At 39.2% G+C, this 12,162-nt stretch overlaps 1 protein-coding gene and 1 pseudogene across 3 annotated transcripts in view; both read right to left on the reverse strand.

The window, feature by feature from the left end:
* The window catches only part of NKAIN2 (Na+/K+ transporting ATPase interacting 2), a 1,602,249-nt gene that overhangs the window by 225,199 nt on the left and 1,364,888 nt on the right, over window positions 1–12,162 (reverse strand). The gene's annotated exons all lie outside the window — the stretch shown is intronic.
* Window positions 7,819–9,380, reverse strand: LOC102812072 (annotated as a pseudogene).

Here is a 12,162-nt window from a genome sequence, read left to right on the forward strand (position 1 = left end):
AGTTCTACTCGGTCCTGTAAGATTGCTATGAGTCAGAATCAACTCAAAGGCAGTGTTGGTTTTGGGTAAAAATATTGTTATTCATTTTCAAAGAGTTATCTGACATGCACAATTGGCTACAGTTTGTTTTTGACATACAGTCCTTTATTCTGTAATGATAAACTAACTTCTCAATTAGGATGAATCTCTTGCTTTTGGAAGAGAGTTACTGATGTAACTCAACACCCTGTATTTTTATTAATGAGATTCTGGGAGAACAGAAGTAATACTTTTACTAATCAATTCAGAGGGAAGTGTATTTTTAAATGTTCTTTCCCACATCTTGGTGAGAGTCTATTGAAATATTTAATGCATGGGTTATTTCCTTGTGACTTCCATGATTTTGCCTGACTTGTTATCTAATTCCTATGATGTTCTTCTGCAGAACAATGGCGAGTCACTCATTTAAAAAGTAAAAAGAGGGTATTCTGAATATTAGTAATGAGGGGTGCTGAAAGTCATCAAAATGAGAAATTAAAAATCCTCTACATGTACACATATTTCTTTTAGTATTTGCTATGAAAAAAGAATTCTTCTAGATTTTGAGTCTTATTAAATGGCACATGGCAAGAAAAATAAAATGAAAATTATGTTTCCCTCCATTTGGCCTATAGATAAACAATACTGATAAAAATAATTCTATGATATTTTATCTTTCTTATTGTTTTGAAAATATTTTAGGACATAGGAATAAGATTCTGCCTGCTGAATTGAGCTCTTTTTTTTTAATTTTTTTTTACCAAGGTTATTTCTACTGTTGTTGTCAGGTGCCTATTCATAGAGATCCTATGTATAACAGGAAAAACACAGGTCCTGTGCCATCCTCAGAATTGGAATGTTTGAACTCATTGTTGCTGCCACTATGTCAATCCATCTTGCTTGGGGCTGGGGGCTTCCTTGTTTCCGCTGACCCTCCATTTTACCAAGCACTGATCCCTCCCCCAACAACATGTCCAAAGAATGAGAGAGAAAGTCTCACCATCCTCGCTTCTAAGGAACATTCTGGTTGTACTTCTTCCAAGACAGATTTTTGTGTTGTTCTGGCAGTCCATGAGACTTTCAATATGCTTCTCCAACACCATCATTCAAATGCACCAATTATTTTCTAGACTTCCTTGTTCATTGTCCAACTTTCACATGCATAGAGATGATGGAAAATACAATGTCTTGGGTCCTCAAACTAATAGTTTTGCTCTTTAAAACTTTAAAGGTTTCTTGTGTAGTAGATTTGCCTAATGCAATATGGCTTTGACCTCTTGACTGCTGTTTCCATGAGTGTTGATTGTGAATCCAAGCAAAATGAAGTCTTTGACAACTTTAATATTTTCTCCATTTATCATGTCATTTAAGGGTATAGTTGTGAAGATATTCATTTTCTTTAAAATGAAGTGCAATCCATATTGAAGGATATTGTGCAAAATATTGCATGTCATGGAGGACAATATCTAACATTTATTGAATACTCAAAAAATGCCAGGCACTGTCTAAATAATTGACTAGTAATACTAACTTGTGCAGCAAATAGAGAAAAAGAGGAAGACCCCCAGCAAGCTAGATTGGCAAAGTGGCAGCATCAGTGGGCTCAAGTGCGGCAATAGTGAGGTTGGTCCAGGACCGGGCAGTGTTTTGTTCTGTTGTGCATAGGGTTGCTATGAGTCAGTACCGACTCGATGGCACTTCATAGATACTTTAATTGTTAACCTATGGCAGATTTTATTTTCCAAAGAAGACTGTAATGATGGTGGTTCAAGCTCAGCAGCTGCTCCTTGGAAACCCTATAGATCGCTATGGGTCAGAATTGACTCGACGGCACTTAACAACAACAAGCTTTGCTACAGTGTAATCTTGCAATTTACATATCTGTATGTAGAGCATAATTCCCTTCCCCTTGAGTCTGAGACTTCCACGGTTAAGTTATCCAAGTTTTGCAGCTTCTTCTTAGTTTTTTTTTGAAGGTACCTTCCTAGAATGCTTTCCCTCTCAAAACTAAGCTGATATGCTAGGAGACAGCCAAAGCACACAGAGAAGGCACACACAGGCATTCTGGTTTGCATCCCAGTTGAGCTCCCAGTGGCACCTAGCATCACTTGCCTGCAATGTGAGTGAGCCAGCTTGGATGCTCATTCCAGATCACTCTGGTCTTTGGTCTAGTCTCTATCCGACTGAGTTCTCCAAGCTAGGACTACCTAGCTGAGAGCCCAGGTAAACCACATGACCATAAAAAATAATTAATAAATTACTACTTGATGCCACTAAGCTTTAGGAGAGATTGTTAATCAACTGCACATAAATAGGTTGCATTGTGTTTTGTAAGACCTAAACTCACCATCTTGGAGCCTCACCACCACCCCACTCACCCACTGCCATCGTGACCCTACAGAGCAGAGTAGAACTGTTCCATAGCTTTTCCAAGAATGTAAATCTTTACCCCTATAGAGTGGCTGGCAGTGTGAACTGCCAACCTTGTGGTTAACAGCCCAACACTTAACCCACTTCAGCAGGGAGACTCATAGTGCTCCCAAAAGACTGAGTTGTGAGTTTCCCTGCATTGCTTCTCCATCCAGCTAGTCCTCCTGTCAGCGGATGAGCTATATCCCAGCTGGTACTCAACCTGCTGGGTTTTACTCCCTGCCAGTCTGGGAAACTATTCAAACAAATAAATCACATCTTCTCATGGGAACAAGGGATCACCCCACCCTCTGGTTACTACAGAACCTGCCTTCTCCAGTTTCTGCTATTTCACTCTTCTCCTGAGTACAACAGCTGTGTGGACCTGGAAAGCATGCAGGATCCTGCTCCCCTGAGTTCTGAGTAAACATGATTAATTAACTGTTCTTAACTTCATCTGTCCACTGTCAGGTGTCATGTGTTTGACCATCAAATACTATTTCAGGTGGGGGAGTTTCCTTTTCACCAACAGAGTGAATAGGATGTCATCAAAATGCCTTCTCATTTTGGTGGTGGTGGTGGTTGTATGCCATGGAGTCGGTTCTGACTTATAGCAACCCTGGATAGGGTTTGTGAGGTTGTAAATCTTTACAGGATCAGAAAGCCTCATCTGTCTCCCACATAACCACTGGTAGTTATGAACAGCTGACCTTGAGGTTAGTAACCCAACTCATAACCACTATGTTACCAGAGCTCCTTATTCCCAGTTTACAGATAGGCAAGTTAAAGTACAGAAAATGTAAATATTTTGACCAACGGTAAACAGCTAGTAAGTGGAGTTGCTAGGACTGAAACACAGGGAACTTACCTCTCCATGGTTATTCCACACTGCCTGTTACAAACTGAATTGTGCCACTCACAAAGATATGTTAAACTTCCAATCCCTGCACTGATCTGTGTAAACTCATTTGGAGAAATAGGGCTTTCTTTCTTTTATTTGTAAGTGGTTTTATTTGTTCAATTAACAGAATATTACTGGAACAGGGTGGGTTCTAATTCTAATCCCTTCTGAGTCACATTTTATGAAAGAGAATGATAAGTCAAGAGAGTCACACATAGGACAAAGATAGAGGTCAAGTAACAATGAAGGCAAATATGTATATCCGAATGCCAAGAATTGCTGGCAACCAATAGAAATTAGGAGACAATAACAGAACATTTCCTCTCTCAAATCCCTAAGAAAGAATTGACAGTGCCAAGACCCTGATTTAAATTTCCAGAGCTGTGAGAAAATAAAGTTTATTCCTCAAAAGTAGCCTACACACTTTCAGAAAACCTTTTGTGTTAAAAACTGTCAACAACTGAACTATGGACTTCTTGTTGTTAAGTGCCCTCTCATAGCAAACCTATATAGGATTTCCAAGGCTATAAATCTTTGTAAGAACTGTGGCTGGTGGGCTTACCCTGCCAACCTGTGGTTCACAGTCCAGAATATATATTCTACAGAACTACCATGCTCCCAAACTATGGACTAGGTGGATGAATATTACGATTGCCTATGGCCATTCTTCTAGTCCTAAATCATTTGCCTGCTATTTTCTTTTGGCAAGGATCTTCTTTTTTCTATGAAGACACTGGAGTTGACCACTGAAATTAAAATGGCAAATTTGATACAGATTTGAAAAATAGAGTACATAAATTACAATCATGTTATGATGATACAGCCTAGGAATGACAGTCAAAGGTAATGAGAAAATGACCTCTTTTCTAGAGAGCAAAGCAATTATCTTGCAAGAATGAGTTGGCTGTAAATCTAAGATACACTGCCTGCCTACTCCTTACACCAAACTGGTGTAGCTGTGCTATTGTTATGTTACTTAATGATACCAATTATTTAAAAATTAAGCACAGGGTACTTCACGACACTATTTATTATATCCAAGTAGAGCTGATTGCAACTTTCCTCCAGGGTAACAGCCTTTCATGACTGCTTCTCATGCTTTTCATATTTTCCCTGGAGCTGTACTTTTTTTATGCTAACACTTTTAGTGGAAATTTCCAACATAAAAAATTAAAAAGGTCAATTTCATGATGAAACACAGTAGCTTAGATATTCTAAATGGCACCCCTGACTCAAGAAGCTAATTGCTTTTCCATAGCACAACTCTCTGAAGTGCCCACACTGCAAACTGGCCAAGACAAAAACCAAGCTGCAGCTCTCACCTCTGTTGCAAAGTCCACTGGGACTCTCTGAGATGAGTGATGCTATAAAAAAAAAATAGAAATCACCTGGAGCCTGGAAAAAATTATAATCGAGTGAAACACCAATTATGGCAGTCTTAATCCATCTGTCTCTGTGTATTCTCTCTAAGTCTCATCACCTGTTTGGGCACAGGTGTACTTTTAATCAAGTCAGAGATGGCACAACTCTACCATACTAAGACTGCTGAGCATAAGACAAATACACACCAGTGCTAGCTCATTTTGTTAGACCAGATGCAGAAATGGGTTCCAAGACCAGGGAGCACTCATATATGCATATAAGATACAGAAGGAAATTTAAGGACAGGACTAATGGAAGGCCAAAGTTTCTGTAGAGGAAAAGGTTTTAGGAAATATATCTTTTACTGACTTTTTTTTTAGTATAAAACAGAAATATTATTATCTGTCATCTTTAGAAGAACAATAAAGTTTAGTCATCTGGGGTGAGGGGGAAATCCAAAGTAGATAGGAGAAATAGGCTGAAGTGTTATAAATAAAGACCAAAACCAAACCAAACCACTGCCCTCAAGATGATGCTAATACACAGAGAGCCTGTAGAACATGGTAGAACAGCCCTACAGGGTTTCTAAGGCAGAAATCTTTACAGAAGGAGATTGCCACATCTTTCTCCCACAGAGAAGTTGGTGGGTTAGAAATGCCAACCTGTGGGTGAGCATCTGAGAGCTTAACCTCAATACCACCAGAGCTCCCTTCCAAACAAAGACCAGAGGCCCAATAACCTGTATTTATTATGTGGGCCTGGAATCCTGCATTGATTTCTTCTGGAGTACATACAAGCATTGTTAATGTAGAGTAAGTATTAAATGGTCTTTATGATGCTCATTCAGGAGAGTTCTATCTGTTACAAAGACACATAGTGTCCTTACAACAGCAATATGAAAAAAAATTCATATAATGAAATATTTCATTATGAATTAAAAACTTAGAATCTCCTAGTATGGTACTGTAGAATAAGCACTGGACTTTGAACCATAAGGTCTCTGACTGAAACCTACCAGCCACTCCTCAGAAACCCTGTATCAGGGTCACTGTGTTTCCTTCTGCTGTGCATAGCATTGCTATGAGTTGGTACCGACTCGACAGCATCTAACAACAATAACAAATGAGTCAGAAATGGCTTAATGGCACTTATCAATAAATCAAGGTATTAGAAGCTTAATGAGTCACTAGATTAAATATAAAGATACCAATAATATGGATTAAGTCAGGAATATTAACATCTAATTACTTTGTGTTTATCATCAAAATATTTTTTCCTCTATATTCTGATTCCCACATCTTCTACCACTATTTTTGTCAAAGTTGCTGCCTTTGGCCAGGTACTGTGCCATTTTGAAATTCCAGTTGATTTGTTTTGTCACTATAATAATTTGGGTATATATAAAATCTCAGATTATGTGATCATATGGTGATATATATATATATATATATATATATATATATATATATTTTTTTTTTTTTTTTAAGGTTTTTAAAGACTAAAGGTAAACCCAGGAAGAAAACTGTCATTTTGATGGCAACTAAGGTGATATGATAATAACTCAATGAAGGTCATGCAGTGAGTCCCTAAAAAAGATTCCATTTTTTAGGATAACATACTGCCCGGTCCTGCTGTTGCAGCCAAATATGTCAATATATCTTTATTTTAAAAAATGTTTTATTGTGAATTATGTGATAGTTTACATGGGATAACATTAGTTTTACATTCATTCTATCGTATATCATCTCATTGCCATGGTTACAATCCCCTCCATGCAATCCTTCCCCCGTACCCCCCAGGTGTCAATACATCTTTTTGAGGGTTTTCCTATTTTCGCTCACCCTCTACTTATCAAGCATGGTGTCTATTTTAAGAATTTGGGGATGATGTGTGACCTTTGACTTCACCAGAGGGAAGAGGAATAAAGCTCAACGTCAGACCAAGGCCAATTTTTATGACATGGACATCAGATATGCCTCCATCCTTCAACTTTTTTTTTTTTTTTTTTTTTACTAATTCTGACACCAACTGTTCTTCTCATGGCACACTATACTCCTCTGTTCAGTTCCATATTTCACTTTATTGGCCACACAGAACTCACAAACAATATTCACAATTATGAGGTTTATAAGGAGCTCTGGTAGCATAGTGGTTACGAGTCAGGTTGCTAACCTCATGGTCAGCAGTTAGAAACCAGTTCTAAGGGAGAAAGATGAGACTTTCTGCTCCTGTAAAGATTCACAGCCTTGGGAACACTATGCAGCGGCACTATGAGTCGGAACTGACTCCATAGCACACCACCACCACTAAGTGAAGATAAAAGGTTGCAATTCAACATCAGAAATGTTTGGGACACAGCTCCTCCATCAAGATAGCCTCTTATTAGCATTATCAGTAGGCACAGCTCTCTTGGTTTACCGCCTCTCTGTCACACAGCCCATTGGTCTCTAATCTGCTTGGGCAATGTTACAAGGGTCCTTTAACACCGTTGATAAATGTCTAAAGGGTTTGCCACTCTACCATAAACATTGGCCCAAAGACACTAAGCTGTAGCTCCATGGGTCAGCAAGCCTAGTTTCCCTGATAGGTCCAGTAGGCAGCCCATTCTACAAGTGAGCCCCCTGCTCAGAGGCACTCAGCTTTGTTCACTCTGTGGGCTGGGAAGGTCACTGTCCTTTACTATGCACTTGGATCTGCTGCCACTGCTCCTTCGCCACTTTTCTTGTACTCCCCTTTGTCACAGATCTGTTTTATGGATTGAGGAGACTCAGGGCACAGAGATTTCAGGTTCCAGAGATGCAGTCCATTCTTGGTTCTTTTTTCTCAGTGGTAGTGAGTTCCCCATTTCCTGCTTCTTAGATGGCTCATTTAAAGCCCAGTGGGATGGCAAAATTAAGCCAGTCCCTCATTAGAGAACTGCACACTTTATTTATTTGTATAGTTATAGCATTCTTTCTGCTGCATTTTCTTTATTTCAAGCCACAGGTCTACTTGGAGGGTCAAGTAGCAGATGACTTATAAATAAAATCAGAGTTTCTGAATAGTGTCATCACAGTAAGGGACAAAGTTGCTGGATCCTCTCCTCATGGGAAATGCTCACATCTTGGGAACCCATGAGATGATATTTTTTATGGAATACCATTTTCAGAAGACTGAGTTATAACCCAACCAATTGACTTCATCATAGTCTTCTTCCATGTAGAATAATGAATTTCACTTTCCTCAGCATTGATCAGTGATTCAAACCATTCCATTGTAACTGCCGACAGATCCTCAGGTTCTAGACTCCAGATGCAGACTCCTGCTGCAGCTTCTGCTGCCATCACAGCTCCCAGAGCAATTGTCTCAGGCATTGAGGGCTGCGCTACTGGAATATACAGAATGTTGGCATAAGGATTTTGTTGCTGGTGATTCCTCAATTTACCTGCAAATGCCTAAGTAGAATTCCACAATCATGGTTCATGGCATCCAAAATCTCTCGAGTTTGCAAACAAACAGCTTCTAAAGCAGCAAAAGCAATATGACATTTATTGGTGAACTGAGTAAAACCACAGAGCATCCCTCTTGCACTGGGCTCCCAGTAAGGTGCATATAGCCCTGAAAATGCTGGGATGAAGTAGCGGCTATAAGAAGTACCTACTTCTTTAGCAGATTTTTCAATCTCCTCTGAGATACTAATTTTTCCAAGGTTGTCTCTCAGCCACCGAATAACAGCACCAGCTATAGCTGCAGAACCTTCCAAAGCATAATAGACCTGCTTGTCTTTGCCTAGTAAGTAAGCCACTGTCGTCAGAAAGCCATGTTCAGAAAGCACACACTTATGACATGTTTTACAAAGTGAGAAACAGCCTGCTCCATACTTGTTTTTGGTTTGACCATTCTGAAAGCACATTTGTCCTAGTAATGCAGCACACTGATCTCCCAAGCACCCAGATATAGGCACACCTTCCAAGGCCCCAGCTTTCACGAGACCATAGATTTCAGAAAAACTCTGGACATTTAGAAGAATTGCCATTGGAATGTCAAAAAAGTCACAGACCTCTATCCCATTCCAAAGAATGAATGGTAAAAAGCACTGTCCGAGTTGCCTTTGCGACAGCTGTACAATGGACACATTCTTTGGCTCCTCCTGTCAAATTCCAAATAAGCAATGAATCAATGGTCTCAACGAGCCCTCTGTTTTCTTCAACAGATTTTGAACTTTTCTTACATTGTAAAGAATCTGATGAAGTTTCACTGTGCTGAAGTAGGTACAAAGTGAAAGACCTGTCTTGGGCTTGACAAAGTTATTTTTTCCTTGAATTCTTTTACTAAGATTGTCATCTATACACTGGGTTCTTAGCTCAAGCCACACGACAGTATTGTAGAGAGGTTATCAAGTTAACTTGTCTCAGACAACAGTGTTTTCCCTCTGATTTCTGACATCGATAGCTTTTATGTTGGAAGTATCAATATTGAGCTCATGAAGTTTCTCACACGTTTTCTCTATATGTTCATAAACAGACTGCAGAATTTCCTTAGGGCCTTGCTCCACCCATCCTTCTCTTGGGAACTCTTGTTTTATTTTTACTTGATGATGATGAAGTGGTTCCGCTGTTCTTGAACTGAAACCCAGAAAGTGTGTGGAGCTGGTGCCTTGGTCCCACACCCCCACCAAAGGCTCCAAAACTGCATTCCTCATGGCCGCCATGGAAACAACTTCAGCTTCAGCAGGTGCTCATGGCCTGTTTTCAGGGTGACGGCTCCAGGCAGGAGGGGCGAGCGAAAAGACTGTGTGTGAGACTGCACCCATTGAACCTGTACTTTATTTTCAAGGTTGTTGTTGTTAGGTGCCCTGGAGTAGGCCCAACTCATAGTGTCCCTATGTATAAAGGAATGATGCTGGACCAACCTCACAATTGTTGCTATGTTTGAGCCCATTGATGCTGCCACTGTGCCAATCCATCTCATTGGGGGTCTTCCTCTTTTTCTCTGACCCTCCACCTTACCAAACATATCCTTCTCCAGAGACTGGTCCCTGCTGACAATATATAAGAAGTATGAAAGAAGGAATCTGGCCATCCTAGCTTTCAAAGAGCACTCTGGCCATACTTCTTCCAACATAGATCTATTTGTTCTTTTGGCAGCCCATGGTACTTTCAATATTCTCCTCCAACACAATTAACTTAAATGCATCAATTCTTCTATGGTTTTCCTTATTCACTGTCCAATATTTGCATGCATATGTAGTTATTGAAAATATCATGGATTGGATCAGGCACACCTTAGACCTCAAACTGACAACTGTGCACTTCAACACTTTAAAGAGGTTTTGTGCAACCTAATGGAATATGTCATTTGATTTCTTGACTGTTGCTTCCATGAGTGTTGATGGTTGATAACAAGCAAAATGAAGTCTTTGACAACGTCAATCTTTATTCGATTTCTATGGATGTTGTTTATTGGTCCAGTTGTGAAGATTTTGTCTTCTTTACATTGAGATGCAATCCATACTGAAGGCTATGGTCTTTGATCTTCATCGGTAAATATTTTAAGTTGTCTGCTTTCAGCAAGCAAGGTTGTATCAACTGCATATCACAGACTGTTAATGAGTCTTCCTCCAATCCTGATGGCACATTTTTCTTCATATAACCCAGCTTCTTGGATTATTTGCTCAGCACATAGATTGAACTTTGTCCTATAGGATCACTATAAAGGAGAATATACTGAATAGGAATATGGGTGTTTGTTTCTTGTCAAGATGGGTCATTGTACTCCCCAAACACACAGAATAGTAATGAAGTCAAAGATAAAATCACTAAGTGGAGTTGAATGAAAAATATTAGCAAGAGTGATGAAATTTTTTACATGTATCTGGAAAACATTTTTGTCGACTTAAGCACAAACTTATCCCAAGAAATCCATTAAGTAAATTTCCTCATCTACAGTAAATAGTATTGTTAGGTACCATCAAATCTGTTCCAACTCATTGAAAATCCTTCGCACAAGAAAACGAAACACTGCAAGTCCTCAGCCATGTTTACAAACACTGTTATACTTCAGGCCATTGCTTTTGCCTTTGACTCTCAAGGACGAATTCTCAAGTTTGGCCACCATGCCAACCCATATCATTAGAAGTCTTCTTCTTTTTGCTGACCGTCCACTTTACCAAAGTGAATTATTTTGAGAAACAGAGGCAGACAGGGCTGTTTATTAATCCCTGACAGACCACAGGTATCACCCATATTGACACTCTGTTTTTTTTTCAGTGCAGGCTACAGTAATAGCATATTCTACTAATGTGATCAAAGTCAAATAAGGACATTAAAATACACAGAGAACAGTCCTTCCATGTACTATTGAAAAAAGTGTCTAAATATAAACAAATAAAAAAGGAGAGAAGAGAAGTTGAAAGACATGTATTACATATAATAAAAGTACTACTAGAATAAAGATTTCCATATAAAAATTCATATATTTCAGGTAAAACAAAATTCAAATATTTTTATGAAATTTAGTGGCACACTTAGCTGACTGTGCAAATATAGTCTTCACATCTGTCAATAAATATTCATGTTAATTTTCTGGATAAAAAATCAATTTCATGCTAGCAGAAATCTGTGAAAAGTAGGTAGATTAAGCTATGGCTGCTGGCTACATGCTTCTAGTACCAAAAATAACCATATGGCATTGAATGTATGCAGGTCACTCTGGAGAGTTACTGTAATTATGTCATGATGTGCTTATTGTTATAGATTCAGCAGCCTTTCTTGCCTCTCTACCTGCTTTGTTCAAGAGCAGCTGCTGACTTCAAGCTGTTGTCTGTTTCCAACACAGAGCCTGAATGAAGAAGTGCTTTCTAGGGAAGTCATGTTCCAAAGCAGGAATGGCAATAATAAACGGATTCAATGGGGGAACATAAAGTTCACTGGGCAAAAGTCTAGTAATCAGCTGGTGCTAATTTACTGCTGCCAGTTCCAAATGGTAAATAATTCTGCCTATACAATTTATGCAGAGTTGAAAGGGATAAGGGATTCATTCATTGGGCAGAAGAAAAGAATAATGCTTTATTGAGTGCCTGATTGTCAGTTTCATTAAAACTATTGCATGAGTGAGCCTCAAATACTCTTCCTACTGGCTATTTGTGCCAGAATCTGGATACCAGAGAACAGCACAAACATACATATGTATTGTTGTTAAATGCTGTTGAGACAGTTACAATTCAGCGATGCTGTACACAGTTTCAGAGGAGCAGCTGGAGGGTTTGAATGCCAACCTTCTGGTTAAAGGCCAGTGCTTATCCTACAGCACCACACCAGGACACGTATATAAACACACACACACACACACATACACACACACACACACGGGTGTGTGTGTGTGTACATATATGCTGTTGCTGTTAGGTGCCATTGAGTCAGTATTCACTCATAGTGACCACATGCACAACAAAATGAAACACTGCCCGATTCTGGCCCAACATCACAATTGTC

Source organism: Chrysochloris asiatica, unplaced genomic scaffold (genome assembly GCF_000296735.1).
Source record: "Chrysochloris asiatica unplaced genomic scaffold, ChrAsi1.0 scaffold00013, whole genome shotgun sequence".
NCBI classification, from domain to species: Eukaryota; Metazoa; Chordata; class Mammalia; order Afrosoricida; family Chrysochloridae; genus Chrysochloris; species Chrysochloris asiatica.